At 57.6% G+C, this 23,396-nt stretch overlaps 2 long non-coding RNA genes and 1 other non-coding gene across 4 annotated transcripts; 2 read left to right on the forward strand and 1 right to left on the reverse strand.

Annotated features, from left to right (window-relative positions):
• The first annotated feature begins 1,094 nt into the window (after positions 1–1,094).
• On the forward strand, positions 1,095–1,920 carry LOC147575085 (uncharacterized). Its single transcript, XR_015243349.1, has 2 exons — positions 1,095–1,205; positions 1,600–1,920. It is a non-coding gene; the product is annotated as an uncharacterized LOC147575085 (long non-coding RNA).
• A 6,804-nt stretch (positions 1,921–8,724) lies between these two features.
• On the reverse strand, positions 8,725–8,797 carry TRNAK-CUU (transfer RNA lysine (anticodon CUU)). The gene has a single exon. It is a non-coding gene; the product is annotated as a tRNA-Lys (tRNA).
• Positions 8,798–19,789: 10,992 nt separating this feature from the next.
• Positions 19,790–23,197, forward strand: LOC147575086 (uncharacterized). Of its 2 annotated transcripts, none has more exons than XR_015243123.1 (2): positions 19,790–20,759; positions 22,213–23,197. It is a non-coding gene; the product is annotated as an uncharacterized LOC147575086 (long non-coding RNA). The 2 variants fall into 2 exon arrangements; XR_015243122.1 differs by lacking the exon at positions 19,790–20,759 and adding an exon at positions 21,132–21,402.
• The last annotated feature ends 199 nt before the right edge of the window (positions 23,198–23,396 follow it).

Below are 23,396 nucleotides of genomic sequence, written 5' to 3' on the forward strand. Positions count from 1 at the left end.
TGTCCTAGGGCACAGTGCTTCCTCCCTGCCCTCGAGGGTCTGAAAGTCCGAGAAATCAGCAGCAAACCTCTGTAGCCCAGAGCTCAGTGATATGTCTGCTACACCGGGGGACAAGGGCCAGGGGGACAGGACGGCCACAGCGGCGCCAGAACTCTGAACCTCCTTTCTGAACACTGACACCTACAGGGGGGCACTGTCCTCGCTCCCAGCTACGGCGTTCGGCTGGAAGGGTGTGGGTCCCCTCTAAGTACAGATTGGCCTGGGAACCTCCCCTCACACCCCTGCACCTCGCCCTCTCCATCTGCCTCAGTCAGGCTTCAGCTGGAGAAACCGAACCAGTGGGTCTGTGTGAAGCGACGGATTGCAAGGCTTTGGTCACGCAGCTGTGGGGCCGCGGGACAAGCGTGGAACCCGAAAAGCGTGGGGCGGGGGGCTTGTGGGGGGCGGGCGGGAAGGCGGGCTGGACCCCGGGTCTCCGTTGCCGCTGCCGACTGCCTGCAGGTGGAATATTTTCCCCATCGGTGAAGCCTCAGCTCCATATGTAGGCCTTTCGAGCGATGGATGGAGTCAGGCCCACCCAGAGTATCTGGAACAGCCCCCCTTACTTCTCCGCAACCGATTATGGGCTGTAATCGCATCTGCATGGCGTGTGCCCAGTGACCTCGAGGAACTGGGGACTGTAGCCTCGCTGTGTTGACCCTGACATCACACTCTGTGTCTCTGCCACCCTCCTCTGTCCGCGGTTTCTAGCTCCTTCTGCCAGGGTGGGGTAAGGCTAGGAGCACTCCCGGCTCTCCTGCAGTGAATTCTCACCTGCACCCTCAGCCCTTAGCCCCGGCTCTTCCTCCAGCCTTGCTCGTGCCATCTCCCTTAACCAGCCTGCGCAAGCCCCGCGTGAGCCCCACCGGGCGTGGGGCAACCAGCTTGCCTCGCTGCCCTCAGGGAGATGCCAGTCTCCTGTGGGAACAAGCAGAGCCCGGAACACCGGGGTCCGCCCGGTGCCTCTGTTTTGCTGGCCTCGCAGCCGTGCTCTGGGCCGGATTCCCTGGTTAGATCGTGGCTCTGGGCTGCAGGAAGCCGGCCCCGTGGTTGTTTTCTTTCGATTGCACAATCCTGGCTCAGGAGGCCGGAGCGGACATCTGCTGTTTTGGCCGGCCGGGCACCCACGCCCCCCTTTCTGGCAAAAGCCCCCTAGTTGCCTCACGGTGAGTTCCCCTCGTGTGCGCAGCCTGGGGAGTGGGTTGTGGGTCCAGACGCCCCTGTCCCCCACCCTTGCCAGCGGGCGGGGCCTGTAGCCCTGGCTAGGTCGTTAGCCTTCCCCCCCCCAGGACCCCTGTCCCCCACCCTTGCCAGTGGGCGGGGCCTGTAGTCCTGGCTAGGTCGTTAGCCCTCCCCCACCTCAGGACTGGGGGGGGGGCTCATTCCTCATCCTGGCGGCCAGTCCCTGAGGGTGGTCACTGGGTCTCCCCTGATTGTCCCCACTGGGGACTGCCTGCCTCTCCCAAGTTTCTTTCCGTTCTGACCTCCTCCTCAGTCTGGCAATGGGGCACTTTTCTGCTCAAGGGCGACACAGCCCGTTTCTGTCACTTACAACCACAGAAACCCGACGGACTATAATCCAATGGCCCTGCCCCAAACTCACTGTGTGACCCTGGACAAGATGGCCGCTCCCTGAGCCTCAGTTTCTCCACCCGCCTATCCAAGCTGGGCTCCACCGCTGATATCCCATGACCCCATGGCTGCTGTCATGGGTCAGCTGAGGTGACCTTGGGCTCTCTGGGGCATGCTTGGGGGAGGGGAGATGGTAGTTGGGGAATCCTTGGTTCGACCTCCTGCTGTGTGGTGTGAGGCCGGAAGGATCAATGTATCTGGTCCCCGGGCCCTGCTAAGTCCCAAATAAAGTCAGCTTTGCACAGCTAAGCCGCTGCTTTAATGCCCGAGTGGCCCATCTCTCTTTAAGCCATGATGTCTCAGAGTTTTGAGAATCTGGTGAAGGCTGTGAAAAAAAATTTTTAATGTTTATTTACTTTTGAGAGAGAGAGAGAGGGAGCACACAAGCAGGGGAGGGACAGAGAAAGAGAGAGAGAGAGAGGGAGGGAGACACAGAATCAGAAGCAGGCTCCAGGCTCCGAGCTGTCAACACAGAGCCCGACACGGGGCTCAAACTCACAGACTGTGAGATCGTGACCTGAGCTGAAGTCAGTCGCTTAACTGACTGAGCCATGCAGGTGCCCCAAGAATCTGGTGAAAACTTTGGATGCTCCCCCTAGACCAGAAAGATCTCTCCATCTATGTTTCTTCTCTTTCTCTCTCTCCCTCTGTCTCTGTCTCCATCTGTCTCTCTCATACACACACACACACACACACACACACACACACACACGTTTTAATGCAGTTTCCGGAGGAGGGTGACCCTCAGAAGAACAGCATCTGGACTTATAGGACAAATAACCAGCTTTGGCACAATAACAAGCTTTGGCCGAGCCCCACAACTGGGTGCTCTGTGGGCACCAGTTCATCCCCCTAAACAGGACAGCATTTGTGGTGGGGACTGCTGTGTCTCCACCAAACCCTGGTTCGTTATTTTCCTCTTGGGCATGCGGCCGGACTACATTTCCCAGCCTCCCTTGCAGTCAGTTGTGGCCACATGACTAAGCTCTGGCCAATAGCGCGCGAGTTGAAGTATTATGCTTCCCGCCACATAAAATTCCTCCTATGCCATCCTCCACACTCTCTCCTTCCCCTTCCACAAGATTATTGCAGAGGAGACTAAGGCCCTAGAAAATGATGAGACACAAAATGAAGGAGCCTGGGCCCCTGAGTGAGCAGAGTTTTTTCCCGTAAGCAAGAAAAAACGTATTTCGGAGCTGTTTGTTATATCTGTTAGCTCATCCTAATACAACATTTTTATGATCCTCATCCAGAGGATCTTCTCTTCATTTTATTTATTTATTTACTTATTTATTTATTTAGAGAGTGTGCAAGGCGGGGAGAGGGGCAGAGAGAGAGAGAGAGAATCTTAAGCAGACTCCACACTCAGCGCAGAGCCTGACACGGGGCTCGTTCCCACAACCCTGGGATCATGACCTGAGCTGAAATCAACAGTCTAAGGCTCGGGGCGTCTGGGGCGCTCAGTTGGTGAAGCGTCTGACTTCAGCTGAGGTCCTGATCTTGCGGTCCGTGGGTTCGAGCCCCACGTCAGGCTCTGTACTGACAACTCAGAGCCTGGAGCCTGCTTCCGATTCTGTGTCTCCTTCACTCTCTGCCCCTCCCCCACTTGCCCTCTGTCTCTCTCTTTCTCTCAAAAGTAAATATACATTTAAAAAATTAAAAAAAAAAAAAAAAGAGTCCGAGGCTCAATCGACTGGGCCACCCAGGGGCCCCTTCTGTTCCATCTTAAATTTCCTTTAACATAGCAAGCTTCTCCACTGCCTTCAGCCCGGAATCCCCAGGGCTGGAGAGTATCCACCGCTGGCCCGGGGCCTCGTGCTCCCTTGAACTCCAGGCATCTTCTCCAGGACCCTGATTCACCGCCCATGCGGGCTTCGCCCCTCGCCCTCAGGCCCCTCCACCCCAGCCTCGCACATTTCACGATGTCTCTACAGGGCCCGGATGCTTCCCTGCTGAATTTCCTCAGGCCCAGCAGAAGACCAGCGTGCGCGGGGGGGGGGGGGGGGGGGGGGGGGGGGGGGTTGGTCCTTCTGCAAGGCCGCTGTGGTCTTTGCAGTTCCACAGTGTGGAAGGCCTGAGAGATTCCAGAGGGACTGGCTGGACTCCGCTCATGGCTCCTTTCCTAAATGGACGGTGGCAAGGTTCCAGGAAGGTGGAGGCCAGGAATCTGGGCCCATTTCCCAAGCACAAAGTGCACCCCCAGCCCACCCCCCGCCCCTTGGTCCCTACATGCTGGGAGACTGAGAGACAGGTCTGGGCCCGTTACATCCCCACTGCGGGCACCCCTTTCCACCGAGTGAGAGGACTGGCCCCATCTTTTCCATACTTCAGAGGACCCGCCTCCAAACTACCTCCACCCTCGGTTACTTTTCTCATCAACAGAGCAGCTTTAATCCCGGGGACAGGACGAATGCCACACGATCGCCATTTACAGATGAGGAAGCTGATGTTCCGTGAGCCACCTGAGCCACCGGCCCAGTCGGCCCCAGGACCGATGGCCAAAGCCTGGCAGGGGGGCTGGCCAGGCAGGCATACTATAGTAGCTGGGGCAGCCCAGCGGGGAGACGAAGCTGAATCTTCGGGAAAGAGGAGGAAGTTGACCCCCCCCCTGCAAGGGACCCCCGCGGGGCAGCTCCCACGCCTGCCCGCGCTCTGGTGCCTCTCCCCTGCTTCACTCCTTTCCTGGGGTCCTTGCCCTCGGCCCACACCGCCAGCCAGTTTGACCCCACCCTGGAGCTCGTGTCCTCTCCCTCTCTGGCTCCCACCATCGTTTGCGTCTGCCGTGGGCCTGGCTGCTCGGTTTCTCGTGAGCAGACCCAGCGAGCGACGCTTCTCCGAGGTTGTGTGCTCACTTTGCAAAACAGCAGAAATTTATAGCCCAAGTAATTGATCACGGTGCCGCTGCCTCCCTTCCGTCTCTCTCGGGCTCCTAATTCCCTTCTCCCACTCTCCTTTCTCTTTTTTCTCAGCGTGCCATCTGTGGTGTCAGAGAAAAGGAAGCCAAGGTGGGGGGCGGGGGGCGGATTCTAGTCCCAGTTCTGCCAATTATGAGTCACATGAACCTCAGTTTCCCCATCCGCACAACAGAGACGCTAATAATACCTGTTCACGAGCGTGCTGGGCCCCCCCCGCACGCCAGGGCCGTGGGGAGCACCCTACAGTGTGACTCCGTCCCCAGAGCAATCCTGTGAGGTAGGGGGGTGGCACTGGGCACCCCCCCCCACTTCCCGATGGGGATGCTGGGACCCAGAGAGCTTGGGGCATTCACTCAGGCTCACAGGGCTGCTAAATGGCAGCCCTGGGGTTTGAACTTGAGTGATGTGCCCCGAAGCTCTAACCATCAGGCTCCACTGCCCCCCCTCCCCACAGACCAATCAGAGCAGAGGTGATCTTCACCAGGCCCCCTGATCCCTGTGTCACGGCATCCTGAGGCTAACTAGGGGGAAGGAAGGGAGGCCCCTGGGGCAAGGAAGTGTTCAGCAAACTGTAGAGTGCCAGGACAGGGAAGGAAACATCACAATCCTTTCCATCCCTCTGTAGCACTGGCTACTCCCTTGGAGCAGGGCCCCTGACTGTGGGGGAGACTCTGGGACCTAAGAGCTTGCCTGGCCTGGCCTTCAGATTCCTTCTCTCCTTCCAGAGACCCAGGCCTTCAGATTCCTTCTCTCCTTCCAGAGACCCCCTGTGAACAGGAGCCTCCTGCTGGCCGGCCTACAATTGCCAGCCTCCTGGTGTTTTCAGGGAGGTCCACAGAACCTTCCAGAAAGACCCACAAATAGATTCTGAAGAGCGCTGCACTTGCCCTTCAGGTGGCCGAGGAGGCACGCAGGCCTAGGACAGGTGGCCCAGGTCCCCCCCCCCACCCCCCCCTGCCTGAGCCCCGCGCTGACTCCCATTCCAGTGCTCCCCGGGCTAGCAGCCACTCCTGCCCCCTACTTCTGTTCAGTTCTGGGGGAAAAACCTTTCCAGGGGGCTTGAGCTTGTCTCTTCTCTTCCACTCCCCTCTTTCTGGCTGTGTCTCTGCCTCTCTGCTAGCCCCCAGCCCGTGGGGAAGGACTTGCTTTCTTCCGTGCAAGGCCACAGGCCAAGTGCAGCGCCTCTCCTGCCACCCCCCCCCCCCCCCCCCCCCCAGCCTCCGAGGGCGCCTGTGCGCCCAGCACCCGGCCTCCTCCCTTCCCCACCGCAGCCCGGGGTCCGCCGCTGGGGGGTAGCCGGTGTGTTTTGTTCCCCCCTTTCTGGAAGGACAGGAGGCTCCAGCCCCTGCGGCTTCCTGCTCCCGCCCGGCTGGCGGAGATGAGAGCCGGCTGCAGAGCTGGGAGCCAGGCAGCAGCACACAGAACAAACAGAATTTTTTTTTGCAACTAGAGGGGGAAGCACAGAGCTAAAAATAAAACGAAAAGATCAGTATCTGTCAGTCTGACAGCTGATTGGCTGCTCGGAGATGCATATAATTACCAGCAACTGGCGCTGGGTAGGCAAAGCCGGGAGAAACTGCTCAGATGAGGTTAGGATTTAACCTTTAAATTCTGGAGCCACCGGAAGCTGAGGGGAGGACGGCGGGCGTCGGTGCTAATGAGGCTGGGGGGTGGCGGGGGGGGGGGGGGGCGGGGGGGGGGACCGCCGAATCCGGGGTAGGTCCCCGGGGCTCCTCCGGGAAGGCCCTGGGAGCCCTCCGCCCTGGCTGCCTCCTCCATCAGACCGGGAGTGCATCTGATTGGGCGGCCTGGAGGCAGTGGTCCTTCTCCCCGCCCAGCTGGGGGTGGTGTTTTTCCGGGAAGCCGGAGTCTCGCTCCGGAGTGAGTGAGGGGGCTGCCTAGGGCCCTGGGCCCCTCCCGGACTGGCCTGTTGAGGCCCACCCCATCCCCACCCACATTCCTCAACCTTTCCCTCCTGGGTGTCGGTTTCTGCCTTCCCTCGGGGCTCCCCTCCGTCCTACCCCACCGCCCACCCCACCCCCGCACCTGGCTGTTTCCTGCCCCACCTGGGGACCGCCTCCGGACACCTCAGGCTTTTCCTAGATCCCCCGAGATAGACCAAAAAAAACAAAAAAACAAAAAACGGCTAGACTGGAGGCCTGTTGTGATGTCACTAAGCCTCAGTTTCTTCACCAGTAAAATGGGGGTGATGATAACAGGCCCACTGGCCCCTCGGCAGGTGCCAGGGGTGCATCTTGATTCTCTGACCTGAGCCAGGGGTCAGGAGCTACAGGCTCTAGCCCCAGCTGGGAGTTGTCCCTTTCTCTCTTAGAACTGGTCTCCCCAGCAGTGAATTGGGAGAAAGAGCTCTTGCCCTCTGACCTCCCAAGGGAGCGTGGCTCTCCCAGAGCTGATGGTGGAGGTTGCAGTGGGAGAGAACTTCTTTCTGCTCCTGGAACCCCCTTCCTTCCTCTCCCTCCAGCCCTTCCCTCCTGTGCCCTTCCTGTGGGAAGTCCTCCTGGGCACCCCAGTAGGTCATCTTGTGACAGCCCAGTAGGTCATCTTGTGGCTCACCTGGGGGTCTCACCTTATGCTCAGGCCCCGATGGTCTGGGAGCCCTGTGAGGGCCAGAAGCTCACCTCTTGCTGGGGCCGGCCCAGGGCCCCTTGGGAAGGGAGACACACAGACCCCTGATGTGGGGCCTGCCCTGGGGCCCTGGAAGCCACCTTGGGCCACATTGCCCAGGCCTATGGCAATCAGCGGCCTGTGTTGGTGGGGGGCCATCTCTCGCCTGTATCAGCAGGCCCCGAGTTCCCTGGAGAACACCTAGTCCTGCCCTCTGAGGTGACACCCAGGGGGACACTGCCTCTGTGCAGGAGGGAGGGGAAGGAGAATGCCACCTGATGCCGCGGTCCTAGCCCTTGGTGGCCCCTCCTCAGAAAGTTCCAGAGTTTGCCTGCCCAGCCCTGGGTTTATCCTGTGCTCCGTGGGTTGGGCGGGGTTGGGGGGATAGGTTCCGGGCGTTGAGCTGCCTGAGTGCCAAGACCTGGAAAGCCCAGACTAACCGACAGGAGACCCTTTCCAGAGCTCCTAACTGGGGTGGGTAGGATGCAAAGGGCGGGGTGGGGGAGGGCAGAAGAAGGAATCCTAACAGTTGGCATTCCTACTTCCCAGCCTGGCCGTGTCTGCCCATCCGGAGCCCTTGAAGGCATTGTCTGGCCTCCACAACAACTCCTTGAAAGCAGTACAATTTTTATTTACACTTTGCAGATGAGGAAACTGAGGTCATCGGAGCGGTTAAGCAACCCAGGGCAGAGCCTGGATGCGCCCAGAGCCCTGTCTCCTGAGGCCGAATGAAAGGGAGGTGCAGAGACATGAGATGTTGCTGCAGCAATTAGCCCTTCTGGGCGGGTACCTTGGCCCCGAGAGTCTTGAGGATGCTTTTGTGTGTGGTGTTGCCTAGGAATTCCCCCCTTTGGCGTCTCTGTGAGAGATCAGGAAGATTTGAACTGCTTTTCGGTGATGTGGGATGTCAGAGTGGTGTTTGAACCGCCGCTGCGTTGAGACTGGACCCCGAGGCTGCCGGGTTTTATTCGGGTTACAGTGATAATAAAAGCCACCCGAGCAAGCAGCGCGGGTTTCTACCGACTGAGTGCTCGGCCTGTGTTGGACGCAGGGTTCAGCCTTGCCTTGGATGCATACTCTGAGCCCTCGCCACTGGCCTCGGATAAGCATTATTCTCGTCCCCGTGTTATTTCTGTATAGCTGATCTCTGAATCCGTCTGTACGTTCGCTGTTTCCTCTGTCAGGCAGGGGTCTCTTCCATTGATTGCCAAGCCCCCGGCACCCAGCCCTAGCTCCACAAGATGCAGCGGGACAGCAAAGCTTTGCTGGACTCATTTCAGATGAAGAGACCAAAGGTCAGAGTGGTCCTACAGCTCGCCAGGAGGGACCCCCCCCCCCCCCCCGCCCAGGTCTCCGTAGCTTCAGAGCCCAGATGCTAATCACCACCTCACACCGCTGCTTGAGAGATCCCGTCTGAGATTCTCCCCAGGAAAGCTACAGAACACAAATCCTCCCACCCCTGCCCTCCACCGAGGGTTCGCGGGTCTTTTTAAATTTTTTTAAGTAGGCTCCATGCCTAACGTGGGGCTTGAACCCACGACCCCAAGATCAAGAGCCTCACGCTCTACCGACTGAGCCAGCCAGACGCCCCTGTTCTCAGGTCTTATAGTGAAACATGTGAACCTTCTAAACGGAATCTGCCCCTTCCTCACCTTTTCCTTGCTTCCCGGGGAATCGGATGAAGGTTGGCCAGAGTTAGCTCAGTGTTAGGGAAGTTGTATCTTTCCAGAGTTGCGGTTCTGTGTGTGTGTGTGTGTGTGTGCGCGCGCGCGCGCGTGGCCTGATTCAAACTTCCCTTCTTTGTCATATTGGTCCCCCCTCAGAGAAATCTTGGAAGTGGAAATGACCTTACTATATGATTACTAGCCAGGTTAAGTCATATGTGCAGTTGGTCGCTGTTGCTTATCTCTACGACGGGGCCCCTGGTTCTGGAGGATGTAAACAACCATCTCAGGGAGGCCAGAGGTTGTAAACTCGAGATGCTGATAGTTAAGAGTTTCACTCTACCACTGAGTGACCTTGGGAGCCTCTGACCTGTTTGAGCCTTGGCTTCCTCATCTGTAGAATGGGGACATGCATATATCTATCTTAATGCCTGGCTGTAGGTGGGGAGAAAGAGGTCAAGCTTTTCTCTCTCTTTTTTTTAAAGATTTTTAAAAAATGTTTGTTTATTTTGGGGAGAGAGAGAGAGAGAGATTGAGAGTGAGCACGAGCGCGGGGGAGGGGCAGAGAGAGAGAGAGAGAGAGAGAGACAGAATCAGAAGCAGGTTCCAGGCTCCGAGCTGTCAGCACAGAGCCTGACGCAGGGCTCGAACGCACAAACCGCGAGATCATGACCTGAGCTGAAGTTGGACGCTTCACCGACTGAGCCACCTAGGCGCCCTCAAACTTTTTGTGTTAAAAAAAACATTTGGGGGGCACCTCGGTGGCTCGGTCGGTTAAGCGTCAGACTCTTGATTTCGGCTCAGGTCATGATCTCGTGGTTCATGGGATCGAGCCCCACGCTGTCAGTCACATGGGGCCTGCTTGGGATTCTCTCTCTCTCTCTCTCTCTCTCTCTCTCAAAATAAATAAATAAATGAGCTTAAACATCATTTAAAAACTAACATGTTCCACGAATAACATACAATTTTTATCCCTATACTTTAAGAAACGTTGGCTTGAAAAAAATCTGTCTGAACGCCAAACAGCATCCGAGCACCTGCTGTGTGCCCAGCACTGCATTGGGCCCTTGGAAGACTGGGTGGTGTTCCCCCACTCGAGGGCGTGTCCTGCGCCCTAGGCACGAGTGAAACTCTTTGCCTGCTCAGGCCCCCCCTTAACGCGACCCCACAAGGTGGCCGTGACCGGGATCGCCATTTCCTGGGTGAGGAAAATGAAGCGATGACCCCGAGGTAGTCTCTGCCCTGGAAGAGCTACATCTCCTGGGACAGACCAGGGAAACACCTGGCGTACCAGGGGGCACCCAAGGCCATGTAACTGACCCTGCCTATAAAGAACCACTAGAAAGACCTCCCTGGGACCTTGCCTTAAAAAGTCCCCCTTGTTGGTAGGTCGGTATCAGAGTTCTAAGCCCTTTGCTGTGGCTGCTGGCGGAGGGCACGTGTTTTCGATCTCACAACGGACTGCTCTTGAGTTGGCTTGGCCTTCGCTGTGGTGTTCTAGTCCGTGGTGTGGCCCTTGGGGGCTGCCCCTGCACCCCGGTACGGGCGGGGGCCGGCAGCGGGTGGGTGGGGAAGCACTTGCTTCATTTAAAAAAAAATTTTTTTTTAATGTTTATTTATTTTTGAGACAGACAGAGCGTGAGCAGGGGAGGGGCAGAGAGAGAGGGAGACACGGAATCCGGAACAGGCTCCGGGCTCCGAGCTGTCAGCACAGAGCCTGACGCGAGGCTCGAACTCACAAACCGTGGGATCATGACCTGAGCCGAAGTCGGACGCTCAACCGACTGAGCCACCCAGGTGCCCCTGCTTCGTTTTAAAGAAAACATCAGAAAGCAGGTGCCGCCGCTGAAAAATAATTGAGACAAATGCCCTTCCTTCCGTAACTCAAATTTCTAAGCTAATTCCTCTCTACGTTCCCGCCAGAAAAGTCCCTCCTGCTGTTAGGCGCCCCAAGGCCCGTGTTTCTCCAACAAGTAAAGTGCTTTTGTTCAGTGATAGAAGCTTTCGCATTTTAGGTTAATCAAGGGCAACGTTCGGCTCCCATCATCCCCTCGAGAGTCTGACCGAGCCCAGTGGGTTGACGGAATCCCACCCAAAGCAAGGACACGGGCTGGTGCATGTACTTTGTGGTGACCTGGCCCTCAGTAAAGACGCAGCAACCATGGGAAATTTCAAGAGGCTGTAAACAGCACGGAGCCCCGCCCAGACAGTTTGTGAGGCCCTCCAGGGACCCCAGGTTGGGAACCGTGGGGCTAAGGCACTCTTGGACAATCCCGGCAGCCGCTCCCAGTTCCTCATCAAGGGATCCTCCTGCCGCAGGGTGTCCCGGAAGAGCTCGGTGGCCATTGAGACACCCTGACTACGGTCATGGCTGTGTGACCTTGGGTAGATGGCTTTCCCTCTCTGAACTTCTGGGTGGCCCTGCCTCCCTCCTGGGTTGTGAGTGCTCCGTAGGGCCTGGGTGTCTTTGCTGTTGCTGCTACCTCTTGTTCAGGTCCCCATGCCCTGACCGTGTCACTGGATGTCTGCGACGCAGAGGGGGTGCAAAGGTGCAGAACCCCTGCGAGCAGCCATCTGTGATGGGACAGAGAGCCTGGAAGGGGAGCGAGGAGGCCCGATATCTGAGTGCGCCCCCGCTTTAACGTGCCCCCAGAGCACCTGGAGATCTCGTCCAAGTGGAGAGTCGATGCAGCGGGCCTGGGCAGGGGCACCCAGGTGAGGCAGCCGCAGGTGCCACTCCCTGGCCCGAGGAGGAAAGCAGGCCACGTTGTATCTGGAAGCAAAGGTTCCAGAAAGGCCCGAGAGCCCCAGAATGGCCAGGACGGGAAAGACGAGGCAACATGAGGGTAAAATTATGTTTTCACCAGAAGAAAAGATTTCTGCCTCCTAGCGCGGAGAAAGATCTCTGTTCCCACCCCCACGCAGCCCCAGGGGCCCGAAAGAATGCGGTTTTCTGAGTGCAGCTTCCCTCGCCGAAGGGGGTGGATTCGCTCTTAAAAAGTTGCCTGTAAAATGAATTTTTCTATATCAGATTCTGTTTTCCAGTGGTCGTGTTTTAAGACCATGATAGCGTTCCCACTGAGAAATATCTAACGCTGAGGCATTGGCCTTGAGGATGCGGCCAACGCGAGGGGTGGAGAGTTCATGGGTGCGGCCCTCCCCCACCGCCACGGATTGTTGGGGGGGGTGGCTACAGAACTCACGAGAGCTCGAACTGCAGAATTTGGGAACCAAAACCTGAATCCTAAATGGTCCCCTAATGGTCTGAGGTTCACGCCCAAGGTCCCTGACCAATATCGCCGAATGTAAGATTGGCTGGACCAGAGAGACCCAGAGCAAACCAGCCCCTCAACTGGAAAAGGAGCCCGGAGGGGCTGTCCGTCCTGAAGGGCTGGCCACCTTGTCTTTGTGTAGAAGGCCGTAGGCCACACTCTATCAGGCTGGGAGTGTTTTTGTTTTTTCTACTGGGCACAATCTTTTTTTTTTTTTTAACGTTTATTTTTGAGACAGAGAGAGACAGAGCATGAACGGGGGAGAATCAGAGAGAGGGAGACACAGAATCTGAAACAGACTCCAGGCTCTGAGCTGTCAGCACAGAGCCCGACGAGGGGCTCGAACTCACGGACCGTGAGATCATGACCTGAGCTGAAGTCGGCCGCTTAACCGACTGAGCCACCCAGGCGCCCCCGGGCACAATTGTTTAATATACTCAAGGAGCTTGCTGCCGTGACCATTTGGCTGTGTCTCCCAAAGAGTGTTCTGGGGGCTCTGAAGCCAGCGTTCCACAAAGACTCCTGAGACAAGCAGGGTTAAGAGAAGGCTAGGTTTCCTCGCCCAAGGCGGGGGGCGGGGGTGGGGGGGGTGGGGGGTGGGGGGGTTGGGGCCGGGGGATTCTGCTTGGATATGCCAAGGAACGCTGTGATTCTCGAATAAGAGACTCAAGTCAGTCAGGCCACATCGGACAGACTGTGCTTTTCATCCTATTCTGGGATCAGTATTGCACAGAACACACTTTAGGAACCAAGTCAATGAAAGGCTCTCGTAACTAAAAGGCTCTGTTGCTCAATTAGTTCCCTGCTGCTGCATGAGAAATCACCCCAAACTTAGTGGCTTGAAACAATAAGCATCAATCTCAAAGTTTCTGTGGGTAAGGGCGGGGAGGGCTGCGTCATCTGACGGCTTGACTGGGGCCGGACGGTGGTCTCCAAGATGGCGCACTCATCGGGCTGGTGAGGCGGTGCCAGCTGTTGGCCAGGAGACCTCAGTTCCTTGCCCCAGGGACTTCTCTGGAGGGTCCTTCTCTGGACCTAACCTTGGGCCATTTCTGCAGCATCCTATTGGTCCTGTGGGGCAGCCGTATTCACGGCGGCGGGGCCTATAGAAATGTGAACACCGGGGGGCGCCTGGGTGGCTCAGTCGGTTGAGCGTCTGACTTCGGCTCGGGTCATGATCTCACAGTTCGTGGGTTCGAGCCCCGTGTCGGGCTCTGTGCTGACGGCTCGGAGCCTGGAGCCCGCTTCGGATTCTGTGTCTCCCTCTCTCTCTGCCCCTCCCCTGTCCACACTCTGTCTGTCTCTTGCTGTCTCAAAAATAAAATAAAACATTTAAAAAAAAAAAAAAAAAAAGAAAAGCAATGTGAACACCGGGAGGTAGGAATCGTCTGGAGATCATCTTGCAAGTTGACGACCCAGTAACCAATCACTGCGGTATGGGAAGGTAACTTGCCTCATTCGCACAGTTGGGTTCTTGCCATTGAGTGTCAGTTAGGAACTCTGACTAGTGACCTGCTAACCTGTGATATAAGGGAAGAGGACGAGAACAGGGAATGAAAGGAACCGTAATAACCCAGCCCCATTTATCGAGCGCTCGCCCTGTGCCGGGTGCCTCTCGGGCATCATGGTGCCTCGCAATCCTTGTCCCCAACCAGTGGGTTCCAGCAATGTTTCCAAGTTAGGCCACCCCTTCCTATGAAACGCACAAAATGAGATTATTTTGTGATGAGGGCGATAACAGCACAAGTAGGTCTGCCTTCTAGAAGTTCAGAGACCAAGTCGGTGACCCCGGGTGAACCCATGTGGAGAAGGCCGGAGAGTGAACTTCGGAGGCATAAATGCCAAAGATAAACAGATAATAAATGGCTGAGATAAAATATTTATTTCACGTACGTGGACAAGACGCGGGATCGGGGTGAGCTGGGGTGGGGGTGGGGGGGGTCTTGGGTTTACCGGAGCCTCGTCGCTGTGAGAAGTGATCACATCCTCAGGCTGGGAGGCAGTGAGGCCTAGTGTTCAGGAGCGGGTTCCCTGGGGGCCTGAGACACCCGCACCCCCCAGGCCTGCCCATTTGCGGTTAGCTGTGCGACCCCAGGCAGGTGACTCCACGGTCCTCAGTTTCCCGTCTGCAAAATGGGGTGGTAATGGCGGGCGCCTCCAGCTGCGATGATTCAGGGGGACGATCCCTGACCCAGCACGAGGGCTTGGGGATGCTTTAACCCGTGACAAAGCGGACGGCAGCCCGCCATGGCGGTGGCACCCCAGGTTCAAGGAACCCTCGCAGAAATGTCATTTGCCTGGAAGGAGCCTTGCTCTGTGACCACGAGTGGACCCGCAGCCACAAAATAGACATCCGCTGTCGCTCGGGCCTCCTGCAGGGGTGACCCCAGAGGGCTGGAAGGAACCCAGCCCCTCCTTCCGCTTGGAGCATGTGCAGGCATGGAGCCTGCCCAGCCCCTTCCTGTCCTGTTGGGGCATGATTTTAACAGAGGGAGCATCCTGGGTATGTTCCGCAGCCCCCCCCACCCATAAGTCTCAACCCACCGAGCAGGTCTTGGGGAGCTCTGGCTAAATCTGCTGTCCCTGCAAATGGACCAGGTATGGACTCAGAAACGGAATGCGGGCACTGGTCCCCGACCCACCAGCCTGCGTCTCCGTTGATGGAGGGTGTTTGAATGGCAGGTGCTAAACGCAGGTCTTTGGGTCAGGCTGGCTTGGGGAGCCCTTGGCTCTATCCCTTGGGGCTGTGTGACTCTGGGCAAGTGCCTCAGCCTCTCTGGGCCTCCGTTCCCCCATCCCTACAACCCCGGATGGACTCACCTGCTGGCCCTCAGTCCGTCCTGAGGAGCCTGGGGCCAGCCAGGAAGACACAGAGATCGCCCGGGTGTGCATGGGGCAAGTCCAAGGAAACCCCTCTCCTGTCCAATCAGGGCAACTCTGTTTCCATCTCCTGGGTATGTCGGTGTTCTGGGTAATACTTCATTAAAACGAAAGAGAAGGAGAGGGAGAGAAGTATGTCGGTGTTCTGGGTAATACTTCATTAAAACGAAAGAGAAGGAGAGGGAGAGAAGAAAATGTGTCCGCAGTGGAAACAATACGGTCTAGAAGTTTCCTACCAGCTTACGTTGTCCTCTGGCTCATTCCTTCAAGCTCCAAGGGAGCGGAGGAGCAGACACGAGCTGGGTTTAGTGACTGCCAGTGTCCAAACGGTTCTTGGTTTTCTGGGCTTGGGGGGGGGTCTCCTCTGTGGGTGCCAAGGTCACAGGCAGGCTGGGCAGGCTGGCCTCCTCCCTGAACACGTGCGCTGCCACACCTGCCCCCAGGGGAAGCTGTCCCGGGGTCTGTTTCTTCACCTGTGCAGGGAGGAGGCCACGGGCCTGAATGATCTCTCAGCCCCTCTTAATGTCAGCGCGCTGACTGCTGCATTTATGGAGCTCCAGCTGTCTGCAGAGTGGGGTCTGGAGCAGAGGAGGAGCCGGCCTGAGCCCGCTGCCTGCGGCCGGCCTGGCGACCACAAGGCTCAGAGTGGCCACCCGGGCCCCAGGAGAATCCAGTGCCAGGCCCGGCTGCCAGGCTGCCATTTGAAATGTCTCCTGTTGGTGGCACTTTGGCGTGGTTCAGGTGTTCTGGGCTTAGACTGTATCTGGTCTGTGAAAACATGCGAGCTCCCTCTCTCTGTTAAGGTTCTGTTTTTCACTCGAGGGAATCCTAGTGCCTAGAGTTGGATCTGACTGTGGCGTTCCCCTGGTGGAACCATCCATGGCTCCTCACTGCCCTCGGAAGACAGTCTGAGCCTGGGAGTGGCCCCAAGGCCTTCTGGAGCCTGGCGCAGGCCAAGCCCTCCCACCTGAGGACTCTCCACCCCTCACCCTCTCTCCTTCAGACACACAGACTGGAACATGCCGACCTCTCCCTCTCTCTTCTCTCTGGAGCCTCGCGTTGCTACCTAGAACACCCCTCTTTTCATGGCTCCCTAAATGTCACTTCCTCCAGGAAGCCCTCCCTGCCTAATTGAGCACTTTAGCTCGTGCTCAGGCTCACCCTGTACTTCTCCTTTGTAGCGCTCATCATGGCAATGATCTAAAAAACTCCTCTTTATCTGATAACCCCTCTCCACTCACACACACACACACACACACACACACACACACACACACAATGGAACGTGGGCTCCATGAGGACCTCCCTGTCCAATTACCCAGGCCCAGCATCCCGGGAGAGCTCTGGAAATGTCTGCAGAGTGAATCCATGATGGGAGACTGCAGGGACCCGACATACAGCCTGTTGACTCAGGCTGCTCGCCTGGGGCCGGCTATCCACCTGACCCGGTCACTCAGAACCTGGGAACCCCGCTGGCCACCCAGCTCTATCCTCGCGCCCCCGAAGGCTCTGCCTGGAAGGACAGAAGGGGTTAAGCATTCCTGGCGGCCTCGTGCTGTGTCTGCGGCAGTTCCCCCTGGGGGGGGGGGGGCAGCAGCCTCCGAGGTTGGTGAGGAATGTTTGCAATGCAGAGCCGGGAGGGAGGGCCGGCTGCTGGAAGTGGAGGCGGCAGGGCCAGGCTCCCCAGTTGAGCAATCGCCGGGGCCCAGCCGGTTCCTGTAACTCCTGCCCCTCCCGCCTTTTCCCGCCCTGCCGGCTTCCTCCCCCCCTGCCTGCCCGGCCTGTACCCTGGAGCCTGCAGAAGGCACTGAGGCTCAGAGAGCTTGGAGGCCAGAGGTGAAAGGGAGGGACTTCCAAGGGGAGACAGAGGAGTACAGTCAGCTCAGCCACCTTGGCCCAGAGAGGGCAGGGCCTTTGCCCAAGGTCACACAGGGAGGCACCGCCCACCTGAGTGGGAAGCTCTCCCCACTGAAGGCAAAGGCCCCCCTCCCCCAGCCCTGGCTGGGCTCTTCGCTCAAGCCCCAGGGGCTCAGAGCGGATGTTGGCTCTCAGGGGGCTGGGCGCACCCCTCCCCTCCCCACCTCCCTGGTGCTGCCCACTGCTTAGCCTGTCCTGGGGCCGCTGGTCACCTCCACCCGTCACCTCCAGGAGTGCGGCGTGAACGGATGGAGGACAAACTTGAGCTGGTTCTCGAAAGCCCCCTTTTCCTTCCTTATTCCAGTCCCCTTCAAGGAAGGACCTTCACGGTACCGCCCAGGCACCAAATGAATTTCTTTCTCCTCAGGCACACCCGCCTTCTCTGGGAGAGCAGCATTCCCCGACACCCCAGAATGAGCTCCGTCCGTCCCCTGACAGTACTGACCAGTGCCGTCTGGGGTCTGGGGAGGCCCCTCCACGGTCACTCGGAGCCCATTGGAATCTCCGGCTCCCCCTGTCTCAAGCCTCCTGGTGGTGGCACCTCTTACAGAGCCTCAGTTTCCGTATCTGTAAAGTGGAATTAAGGGAGGGGGTGGGCGGAACGGGCGGCAGTCTGTTTCTGCTAAGGCTCTGGGCCCCTTGCCTTTCGTGGTGCTAGGGACAGTCCTCTGGGGCTTGCTCAGGATAATACTGGGACCCCGCGTCCCTGGAGGGCGGGGTAGGTGACCCGAGTGAGCTAGACGTTCCTCTGAGAATCACACACCCCATTTGCAGGTCAGGAGGCTCGAGGGAGCAGCGCCTCGCCAGGCCACGCAGGCGTAGGGAGGGAGTTTAAAGCCAGGGAGGAACTTTAGCACCCACCCGGCAGGCGGAGACGCCCCGCCAAAGGGTCACAGACCACGGGGTGAGGGGAGCTCAGAGTGGCCGAGCCTCTTGCTTTTGGGGCGCACAGCCGGCCCGGCCAAGGGCCCGCCGCCGCCCCGGCTGACGGCGGCTCCGCGTCCCCGCTCCCTGTCCGCGGTGCACCGAGGCCGTGGCCGGGAAGGACCCCCACAGCCGGCTGGGCTCCCGCGGACAGATGGACAGATGACGGCCGCCCCCTCCCAAGGCCCGCGGGCTGCCTGGCTTCGCCACCTCCTCCCGAGCAGGTTTCCTTTAAGAAACCAGAAGATTGATTTCCTGGCAGGCTCTGCGCCGAGGAGCCCGTCCAAATGGTTTGCATGTCTGCATTTTTTACTGCTCCGTTTAATATGTATGCAAATGCCGGCCGGCTGCGCCCGCCGCGGCCGCACAGTCACACGCGGCGCCCCATTAAAGCGGCCGTCCGGGCGCGCGCCTCCTTCCAGGCGACGGGCTCGGGCCCTGATAGATGGGGTGCGGGGACGGAGACAGATGACGGGCTTTGTAATTTCTTTTTCTCTTTTTCTGGGGGGGGGGGGGGGCGGCTCAGACTGGAAACGGCAGAGGAGATTTAAATATATGCAAAATTGTTTGGGGGGTGGGGGGGGGCGGTGGGTAGAAACCTGAACGGGGGAGAGAATTCAGCGTTTCCTCCGTAGGAGTCGCGCTGGAGGCTGGAGGGGGGAGCCAGAGCCCCCACAGTCACCTTCTGGCGGAGAGAGCGGCTTTGCTCCTGATAAGCAGGCACGGTGTCCTACGGGAAGGGCTGCTTCAGCCGCAGTGAAAAGGAAAATGCTGGTTATTTTCAGCCTGGCTTCACCTGGGGGGGTGGGGGTGGGAGTGGGGGGGAGGCACTGGCGGGAGGTATTCCCATCCCACCCCCACTTTCTTTTCTGGGGCGTCCAGAGCCTATCACGTTATAGTGAGAGTGAGACACCGGCCCCATGGGGTAGGTCACACCCATTGTACAGATGGGGAAACCGAGGCTTGCTGGAGAGAAGCCCCTTGGGAAGGATTGCAGAGTGACTGTCGTGGGGGGGGGGGCGGATTAGGAATACTAGAGCTGCGTTCTTGACCCCCGCAGCCCTCAGCCATCTCTTGCTCTGTGGAGTTTGCCCCCCCCCATGGAATCTGCCTCCCTCCCCATCCACCCACGCTCTCTACCCCTCTCCACCCGGCCCCAGCCTCCTACCTGCCCCCCACCTGCCTGGTAAGTCAAGATCGCCCCTGAACGAGCCTGAGGACTGAGCCCCAATGTTTCAAAATATCGTTGAAGCCTAAAAGTCAAGGGGTGACGTTGAAAAGCCTCTTTCTGAATTTCCCAGGGTTTCAGGCGATGTGGCAGCTGGGGGGGCAGCCTGGAGGATCATGGGAGCACAGAAACGGTTCACAGAGGGGGCTGCAGCCTCGAGAGAGGGCTGTTCTGGAGCGGACGACAGACAGACCGACAGAAATTTACCTTTGGGTGCGTGTGAACACGCAGTGCGTTTGTGCACCGTGTCCGGCAGTCGTTATGAACGTGTCTGCGTTTACGTGCATGCCGGTGTTTGCCGGTGCAAGGGTGGGGCTGCGTGTGTCCGTGCTCACGAGTGTGTGTGTCCATGTGACAGCGGCTGAGAACTCTTGTCCTCAGGCTGGCAAGCCGCCGGGGTGCGAATTTCCCCTCGGGTTTCCTCCTCCTTGTGGGCGGGCCTCATTCGCCCCGGGCCTCACCATGGAGCCGAACCAGGCAATGACCCCAGGTCCCAAGTCTTCCCTTGACTCACCTCTGCCTCAGGATCGTCCACCCTTCTTCCACGCCTCCTCCAGATGGGCGTCACTTTCCCAAGCTGGCCCCACGGTGATTATTGCCTGAAAGCTGTTTGCATCACGGAGTCAAGAAAGTTCTTTCATTGAGGGCATGTTTTTCAAAGCTCTTTCTTCTTCTTCTTCTTCTTCTTCTTCTTCTTCTTCAACCTTTCTTTCTTTCTTTCTTTCTTTCTTTCTTTCTTTCTTTCGAGGGAGAGAGACAGAGCATGAGGTGGGGAGGAGCAGAGAGAGAGGGAGACGCAGAATCGGGCTCTGAGCCGTCAGCCCAGAGCCCCACGCGGGGCTTGAACCCATGAATTGCGAGATCGTGCCCTGCGCCTAAGTCAGACGCTCAACCCACTGAGCCACCCAGGCGCCCTCATTGAGGGCATTTTGAATGCACATCAACATTGCTCCTGTCTGAGTACCTCCTGGGGTGGGGGAAAGGGGGCGACTTCTGAAGCATGCCCTAAAGCCGGCCTGAAGCCTAGAGAGGCAAGGGTGCTGAGCCTGGGTCAAGGGGGAGCCCTGACCTCCCCTAGAAGGAATTCCTGTGTTTGTGCAATCGCTTGCTGAGTTCCTCCTCCTGCTCCAGGAGGGCAGGACCCGGGTCTTCGCGAGGAGTCCCCTCAAACCGTCCAGCACCCAGTAGCGGCCGGACAGTAGCTGTTGAAATAGACAAGCGTGATGGACGAGTCAGCGAGTGCGTGCATTCTGGCAACCCTAGGCCTCCCGCCCTGTGGCCCCCTTGGGGTGTGCGCCCTCACTCCCCAGCTGGCTGGGGGGAGACTGCTGTGTGTGGACCAGCTGAGTCAGGCCCTCACCCTGGGCCACGGGCCACCGTGGCTGTCGCCGATCTTGCTGACGGGGCTGAAAATGCATCGCACCTCCCTCTGCAGCCCGCCATTACTCATGGTTGGTGTTTATCCCCAAGCAAGGGATGACCCCGCGGAGCAGCCCGGAGCCTCCCACGTGTTCTGAGGCAGGGGTGGCCGTAGGCTGGACTCCGAGGAGGCACAGCAGGACTTGTGAGCAGCTGCTCTGAGTGCCGTGACCATATTTTTCTGAGCTGAGAAATGAGGACACAGGATGTAGTGGAGGGTTTTCTCAGATTTGTCTCATCAGAGGTATGAAAGTTAAAGCTTATTTAGCTATGTAGATAAGGGAGTGTCTTTCCTGAAAAGAACCTGGGTTTCCCAAATCAGGGAGATTCGGGAAATTAATAAGTCAATTTGACTAATCTTTTGGGGGCCCCTGGGTCAAGCCTGTCCTTGGTGTTTGCACTACAGCAAGGAGCAAAAACAGGCATGATCCTGGCCTCGTGGAACTCGTGTGGGGCGGCTGAGAGTCTGCAAATGCTCGCACGGTTCAGTACTGTGAGCATATGTGAGAATTGCTATGGGGGGGGGGGGGGGCGGCAAGGGTTCCCGAGTGGAGGAGCTTGGGGTATCCTGGAAGGGTTCTCTGAAGAATTAATGTTTGAAGGGAAACAGAGCCTCTTAAGGTGAACTGTTGAAGGGATGGGAGTGGGGTGGGGTGGGGAAAGCACATTTCAGGCAGGAAGGAGGGCATGTGCAAAGGGCCTGTGGCAGAAAGGAGTGCTGGGAGTCTGAGGGACAGGAGGGCAGCCCAGTGACCGGGATGTGATGAGCGATGGGAAGAGGAAGTTGGAGGTGTCGGCAGGGGCCAGGCCGGGCCGCGCCCACCAGTCCACGAGCGTGGGGTACGTTCTCCTGCTGGTCGCGGGCAGCCATGGACGGTTTGACACAGGTGTGACCTCACCATTCCGTGTGGAATGTTGTGATACTGAGGATGATGACGATGCTGGTAATTCTCGAAAGTCTTTAGTGAGTGCTTACTATGTGCCAAGCACCAGTCCAGCCATTTTACAGATGAGAAAGTGAGGGCTTGAGGGGGAGGGGGAATGGTTTATCCAAGATCACGCAGCTGGTGAATGGCCAAGCCGGAAATCAGACTGCCTCCGTCTGGCTCCGAAGGCCCTTGCTCTTGTCCCACACCCAAAGCTGCCCCCATCTGGATGCAGAAGGCCAAGGGACATGCAGATGACACCCGCCCCCTCCTTGCCTCATGCCTTGCTGTGGTGTTGCCTCCACTCTGCTCTGTGTCCCAGGCCTGGGGACTCTGGGTCACAGAGTCAGGCGGGGCTGGAAAGGCCCAGCTCAGCTCAGTTCCCATTGGGCCTGGTGGTGGGGGCGGGGGTGGGGTGGGGGAAGCGGGCGTAAGTAGAGGTTGCGACATCAGAGACTGAGGGTTCTGGAGAAGTTGGGACCCCGGGGGGGGGGGGGTAAGGGCCTCCGCCCTAGCCCGTTCCCTGGGGCGCAGGTCACACTACCGTCCCGGGAGCAGAGCCTCACTCACCTGTTTGAGGGCTAAGGACTTTGAGACGTGGCGTCACTATCCCCGGGGAGCAGGGCATCACCCCAGGCGCCCTCTTTCCCCCGTGGAAGCAGGTCCGGATGATTGCCACACTACAGACTTACCAGTGGCATTTTAAACATTCTTCTTCTTCCTTTTTTTTTTTTTTTTTTTTTTGCATGTAAAAAATTCTTACTCCCCCAGTGATCATCGGAGACAGGAAAATCGAAAGCGCATGAGATACCGCTCCACAGAAAGTAACAAGTGCTGGTGAGGATGTGGAGAAATTGGAACCTTGGGCACCATTTGTGGGGACGTAAAATGGTGCAGCCCCTGTGGAAGAACGGGATGGCGTTTCTTCAAAAAATTAAAAATAGAATTACCATATGATCCAGCATTTCCACGTCTGGGCATATACCCAAAAGAATCGCAAGCAGGGTCTCAAACAGATACATGTACACCCATGTTCCCTGCGGTGTTATTCACAATAGCCCAAAGGCAGAAACGACACAAGTGTATCCATCGACGCAGCACGTGGTCTATGCGTCCAATGGAATATCATTCAGCCTTAAAAAGGAAGGCAGTTTGGACACAGGCTTCGCCGTGGACGAGCCTGGAGGACATGGTGCGAAGGGAAATAAACCAGGCACCAAAGGACGAATACTGTGTGATCCCACTCACACCAGGGACTTGGGAGGGGCAAATTCATAGAGACAGAGAGGAGAATGGTGGCTGCCAATGGTCGAGGGGAGGGGAAATGGGGAGTCTGTGTTTAACGGGTACGGAGTGTAGCAAGATAACAAGAGTTCTGGGGATGGATGGTGGTGATGCGGGCACACGGTGCTGGATGGACTTAATACTCCCAGGCTGCACACTTAAAAATGGCTAAGATCGAAAATTAAACAAAACAAAACAAAAACAGCCCCGCCCCCCCGTTATTCTGAGTTCTCTCAAGCTGTCAATGGCGGGCTTTCTTTTTAGTTACGTTTATAAGAAATAAACTAGGGGTGCCTGGGTGGCTCAGTCGGTTGAGCGTCTTGACCCTTGATTTTGGCTCAGGTCATGGTCTCCCGGTTTGTGAGTTCGAGCCCTGCATCGGGCTCTGCGCTGACAGCACGGAGCCTGCTTGCGATTCTCTGTCTCCCTCTTTCTCTGCCATGTGCGCGCACTCTCTCTCTCTCTCTCTCTCTCTCTCTCTCTCTCAAAAATAAATAAAAACTTTTAAAAAAGAGAAATAAATGAAGATCTCGGATGGGGGTTGTATTAGAGCAGTTAAGAATCACAGATTCTGGTGTTCTTGGGCGGGCAAGTGACTTCACCTCTCTGAACCTCATTTTTCCTCATGGGGAACTGGGGATGATGATGGTGCCTCCCCCCTGGGGCCACTG

The sequence above is a fragment of the Puma concolor genome, chromosome D4, assembly GCF_028749965.1.
Source record: "Puma concolor isolate L17-30 chromosome D4, mPumCon1.1.hap2, whole genome shotgun sequence".
Classification (NCBI taxonomy): Eukaryota; Metazoa; Chordata; class Mammalia; order Carnivora; family Felidae; genus Puma; species Puma concolor.